We start from the raw sequence: 6,922 nt of genomic DNA on the forward strand, positions 1-6,922 counted from the left end.
CCTTCCCCCTTTCCTTCTCCTACAAGGCAAGAGGGGGAGTCCTACTCCCGGTGGGAGTAGGACTCCTCCAGGCGCACCCCTAGGGGCCGGCCGCACCTCCCCCCTCCCTCCTTTATATACGGGGGCAGGGGGGCACCCCAGAACACACAAGTTGATCTTCATGGTCGTTCCTTAGCCGTGTGCGGTGCCCCCCTCCACCATATTCCACCTCGGTCATATCGTTGCGGTGCTTAGGCGAAGCCCTGCGTCGGTAGAACATCATCATCGTCACCACGCTGTCCTGCTGACGGAACTCATCCCCGACACCCTGCTGGATCGGAGTCCGGGGATCGTCATCGAGCTGAACGTGTGCTGAACTCGGAGGTGTCGTACGTTCGGTACTTGGATTGCTCGGATCGTGAAGACGTACGACTACATCAACCGCGTTGTCATAACGCTTCCGCTTTCGGTCTACGAGGGTACATGGACAATACTCTCCCCTCTCGTTGCTATGCATCACCATGATCTTGCGTGTGCGTAGGAAATTTTTTGAAATTACTACGTTCCCCAACAGTGGCATCCGAGCCAGGTTTTATGCGTAGATGTCATATGCACGAGTAGAACACAAGTGAGTTGTGGGCGATACAAGTCATACTACTTACCAGCATGTCATACTTTGGTTCAGCGGTATTGTGAGATGAAGCGGCCCGGACCGACATTACGCGTACGCTTACGCGAGACTGGTTTCACCGTTACGAGCACTCGTGCTTAAAGGTGACTGGCGGGTGTCTGTCTCTCTCACTTTAATTGAACCGAGTGTGCCTACGCCCGGTCCTTGTGAAGGATAAAACAGCACCAACTTGACAAACTATCGTTGTGGTTTTTGATGCGTAGGTAAGAATGGTTCTTGCTAAGCCCGTAGCAGCCACGTAAAACTTGCAACAACAAATTAGAGGACATCTAACTTGTTTTTGCAGGGCATGTTGTGATGTGATATGGTCAAGACGTGATGCTATATTTTATTGTATGAGATGATCATGTTGTGTAACCGAAGTTATCGGCAACTGGCAGGAGCCATATGGTTGTCGCTTTATTGTATGAAATGCAAACACCCTGTAATTGCTTTACTTTATCACTAAGCGGTAGCGATGGTCGTAGAAGCAATAGACGGCGTAAACGATAATGATGCTACGATGGAGATCAAGGTGTCGCGCCGGTGACGATGGTGATCATGGAGGTGCTTCGAAGATGGAGATCACAAGCACAAGATGATGATGGCCATATCATATCACTTATATTGATTGCATGTGATGTTTATCTTTTATGCATCTTATCTTGCTTTGATTGACGGTAGCATTATAAGATGATCTCTCACTAAATTTCAAGATAAAAGTGTTCTCCCTGAGTATGCACCGTTGCCAAAGTTCGTCGTGCCCAGACACCACGTGATGATCGGGTGTGATAAGCTCTACGTCCATCTACAACGGGTGCAAGCCAGTTTTGCACACGCAGAATACTCAGGTTAAACTTGACGAGCCTAGCATATGCAGATATGGCCTCGGAACACTGAGACCGAAAGGTCGAGCGTGAATCATATAGTAGATATGATCAACATAGTGATGTTCACCATTGAAAACTACTCCATTTCACGTGATGATCGGTTATGGTTTAGTTGATTTGGATCACGTGATCACTTAGAGGATTAGAGAGATGTCTTTCTAAGTGGGAGTTCTTAAGTAATATGATTAATTGAACTCAAATTTATCATGAACTTAGTACCTGATAGTATCTTGCTTGTCTATGTTGATTGTAGATAGATGGCCCGTGTTGTTGTTCCGTTGAATTTTAATGCGTTCCTTGAGAATGCAAAGTTGAAAGATGATGGTAGCAATTACACGGACTGGGTCCGTAACTTGAGGATTATCCTCATTGTTGCATAGAAGAATTATGTCCTGGAAGCACCGCTGGGTGCCAGGCCTGCTGCAGGAGCAACACCAGATGTTGTGAACGTCTGGCAGAGCAAAGCTGATGACTACTCGATAGTTCAGTGTGCCATGCTTTACGGCTTAGAACCGGGATTTCAACGACGTTTTGAACGTCATGGAGCATATGAGATGTTCCAGGAGTTGAAGTTAATATTACAAGCAAATGTCCGGATTGAGAGATATGAAGTCTCCAATAAGTTCTATAGCTGCAAGATGGAGGAGAATAGTTTTGTCAGTGAGCATATACTCAAGATGCCTGGGTATAATAATCACTTGATTCAACTGGGAGTTAATCTTCCGGATGATAGCATCATTGACATAATTCTCCAATCACTGCCACCAAGCTACAAAAGCTTTGTGATGAACTATAATATGCAAGGGATGGAAAAGATAATTCCCGAGCTCTTCGCAATGCTAAAGGCTGCGGAGGTAGAAATCAAGAAGGAGCATCAAGTGTTGATGGTCAACAAGACCACTAGTTTCAAGAAAAAGGGCAAAGGGAAGAAGAAGGGGAACTTCAAGAAGAACAGCAAGCAAGTTGCTGCTCAGGAGAAGAAACCCAAGTCTGGACCTAAACCTAAAACTGAGTGCTTCTACTGCAAGCACACTGGTCACTGGAAGCGAAACTGCCCCAAGTATTTGGCAGATAAGAAGGATGGCAAGGTGAACAAAGGTATATGTGATATACATGTTATTGATGTGTACCTTACTAGAGCTCGAAGTAGCACCTGGGTATTTGATATTGGTTCTGTTGCTAATATTTGCAACTCGAAACAGGGACTACGGATTAAGCGAACACTGGCCAAGGACGAGGTGACGATGCGCGTGGGAAATGGTTCCAAAGTCGATGTGATCGCGGTCGGCACGCTACCTCTACATCTACCTTCGGGATTAGTATTAGACCTAAATAATTGTTATTTGGTGCTAGCGTTGAGCATGAACATTATATCTGGATCTTGTTTAATGCGAGACGGTTATTCATTTAAATCAGAGAATAATGGTTGTTCTATTTATATGAGTAATATCTTTTATGGTCATGCACCCTTGAAGAGTGGTCTATGTTTGTTGAATCTCGATAGTAGTGATACACATATTCATAATGTTGAAGCCAAAAGATGCAGAGTTAATAATGATAGTGCAACTTACTTGTGGCACTGCCGTTTGGGTCATATCGGTGTAAAGCGCATGAAGAAACTCCATACTGATGGACTTTTGGAACGACTTGATTATGAATCACTTGGTACTTGTGAACCGTGCCTTTTGGGCAAGATGACTAAAATGCCGTTCTCTGGTACAATGGAGAAAGCAACAGATTTATTGGAAATCATACATACAGATGTATGTGGTCCAATGAATGTTGAGGCTCGTGGTGGATATCATTATTTTCTCACCTTCACGGATGATTTGAGCAGATATGGATATATCTACTTAATGAAACATAAGTCTGAAACATTTGAAAAGTTCAAAGAATTTCAGAGTGAAGTTGAAAATCATCGTAACAAGAAAATAAAGTTTCTACGATCTGATCCTGGAGGAGAATATTTGAGTTACGAGTTTGGTCTACATTTGAAACAAAGCGGAATAGTTTCGCAACTCATGCCACCCGGAACTCCACAGCATAATGGTGTGTCCGAACATCGTAATCGTACTTTACTTGATATGGTGCAATCTATGATGTCTCTTATTGATTTACCGCTATCGTTTTGGGGTTATGCTTTAGAGACGCCGCATTCATGTTAAATAGGGCACCATCAAAATCCGTTGATACGACACCTTACGAACTGTGGTTTTGCAAGAAACCAAAGTTGTTGTTTCTAAAAGTTTGGGGCTGCGATGCTTATGTGAAAAAACTTCAACCTGATAAGCTCGAATCCAAATCGGAGAAATGTGTCTTCATAGGATACCCAAAGGAAACTGTTGGGTACACCTTGTATCACATATCCGAAGGCAAGACATTCGTTGCTAAGAATGGATCCTTTCTAGAGAAGGAGTTTCTCTTGAAAGAAGTGAGTGGGAGGGAAGTAGAACTTGATGAGGTAACTGTACCTGCTCCCTTATTGGAAAGTAGCTCATCACAGAAATCTGTTCCTGTGACACCTACACCAATTAGTGAGGAAGTTAATGATGATGATCATGGAACTTCAGATCAAGTTGTTACTGAACCTCGTAGATCAACCAGAATAAAATCCGCACCAGAGTGGTATGGTAATCCTGTTCTGGAAGTCATGTTACTAGACCATGATGAACCTACGAACTATGAAGAAGCGATGGTGAGCCCAGATTCCGCAAAATGGCTTGAGGCCATGAAATCTGAGATGGGATCCATGTATGAGAACAAAGTGTGGACTTTGGTTGACTTGCCCAATGATCGGCAAGCAATTGAAAATAAATGGATCTTCAAGAAGAAGACTCACGCTGACGGTAATGTTACTGTCTACAGAGCTCGACTTGTCGCAAAAGGTTTTCGACAAGTTCAAGGGATTGACTACGATGATGCTTTCTCACCCATAGCGATGCTTAAGTCTGTCCGAATCATGTTAGTGATTGCTGCATTTTATGATTATGAAATATGGCAGATGGATGTCAAAACTGCATTCCTGAACGGGTTTCTGGAAGAAGAGTTGTATATGATGCAACCATAAGGTTTTGTCGATCCAAAGGGAGCTAACAAAGTGTGCAAGCTCCATCGATCCATTTATGGACTGGTGCAAGCCTCTCGGAGTTGGAATAAACGCTTTGATAGTGTGATCAAAGCATTTGGTTTTATACAGACTTTTGGAGAAGCCTGTATTTACAAGAAAGTGAGTGGGAGCTCTGTAGCATTTCTGATATTATATGTGGATGACATATTACTGATCGGAAATGATATAGAATTTCTGGATAGCATAAAGGGATACTTGAATAAGAGTTTTTCAATGAAAGACCTCGGTGAAGCTGCTTACATATTGGGCATTAAGATCTATAGAGATAGATCAAGACGCTTAATTGGACTTTCACAAAGCACATACCTTGACAAAGTTTTGAAGAAGTTCAAAATGGATCAAGCAAAGAAAGGGTTCTTGCCTGTGTTACAAGGTGTGAAGTTGAGTAAGACTCAAAGCCCGACCACTGCAGAAGATAGAGAGAAGATGAAAGATGTTCCCTATGCTTCAGCCATAGGCTCTATCATGTATGCAATGCTGTGTACCGGACCTGATGTGTGCCTTGCTATAAGTCTAGAAGGGAGGTACCAAAGTAATCTAGGAGTGGATCACTGGACAGCGGTCAAGAACATCCTGAAATACCTGAAAAGGACTAAGGATATGTTTCTCGTATATGGAGGTGACAAAGAGCTCATCGTAAATGGTTACGTTGATGCAAGCTTTGATATTGATCCGGACGATTCTAAATCGCAAACCGGATACGTGTTTACATTGAATGGTGGAGCTGCCAGTTGGTGCAGTTCTAAACAAAGCGTCATGGCGGGATCTACGTGTGAAGCGGAGTACATAGCTGCTTCGGAAGCAGCAAATGAAGGAGTCTAGATGAAGGAGTTCATATCCGATCTAGGTGTCATACCTAGTGCATCGGGTCCAATGAAAATCTTTTGTGACAATGCTGGAGCAATTGCCTTAGCGAAGGGATCCAGATTTCACATGAGAACCAAGCACATCAAAAGACGCTTCAATTCCATCCGGGATCTAGTCTAGGTGGGAGACATAGAAATTTGCAAGATTCATACGGATCTGAATGTTGCAGACCTGTTGACTAAGCCTCTTCCACGAGCAAAACATGATCAAAACCAAGATTCCATGGGTGTTAGAATCATTACTGTGTAATCTAGATTACTGACTCTAGTGCAAGTGGGAGACTGAAGGAAATATGCCCTAGAGGCAATAATAAAGTTGTTATTTATTTCCTTATATCATGATAAATGTTTATTATTCATGCTAGAATTGTATTAACCAGAAACATAATACTTATGTGAATACATAGAGAAACAGAGTGTCACTAGTATGCCTCTACTTGACTAGCTCGTTGATCAAAGATGGTTATGTTTCCTGACACTAGACATGTGTTGTCATTTGATTAACAGGATCACATCATTAGGAGAATGATGTGATTGACTTGACCCATTCCGTTAGCTTAGCACTTGATCGTTTAGTATTCTGCTATTGCTTTCTTCATGACTTATACATGTTCCTATGACTATGATATGCAACACCCGTTTACCGGAGGAACACTTTGTGTGCTACCAAAGGTCACAACATAACTGGGTGATTATAAAGGTGCTCTACAGGTGTCTCCAAGGTACTTGTTGGGTTGGCGTATTTCGAGATTAGGATTTGCCACTCCGATTGTCGAAGAGGTATCTGTGGGCCCTCTCGGTAATGCACATCACTACAATCCTTGCAAGCAATGTAGCTAATGAGTTAGTTACGGAATGATGCATTACTTAACGAGTAAAGAAACTTGCTGGTAACGAGATTGAACTAGGTATTGGATATCGACGATCGAATCTCAGGCAAGTAACATGACGATGACAAAGGGAGAAACGTATGTTGTTATGCGTTTTGACCAATAAAGATCTTCGTAGAATATGTAGGAGCCAATATGAACATCCAGGTTCCGCTATTGGTTATTGACCGGAAACAGTTCTAGGTCATGTCTACATAGTTCTCGAACCCGTAGGGTCCGCACGCTTAACGTTACGATGACAATTTTATTATGAGTTTATAAGTTTTGATGCACTAAAGGTTGTTCGGAGTCCCAGATATGATCACGGACATGACGAGGAGTCTCGAAATAGTCGAGACATAAAGATTGATATATTGGAAGCCTATATTTGGATATCGGAATCGTTCCGGGTGAAATCGGGATTTTACCGGAGTGCCGGGGGTTTACCGGAACCCCCCGAGGGTTAATGGGCCTACATGGGCCCTAAGGGAGAAGAGGAGGGCCGGCCAGGGCAGGCCGCG

The sequence above is a fragment of the Triticum dicoccoides genome, chromosome 7B (genome assembly GCF_002162155.2).
Source record: "Triticum dicoccoides isolate Atlit2015 ecotype Zavitan chromosome 7B, WEW_v2.0, whole genome shotgun sequence".
NCBI lineage: Eukaryota > Viridiplantae > Streptophyta > Magnoliopsida > Poales > Poaceae > Triticum > Triticum dicoccoides.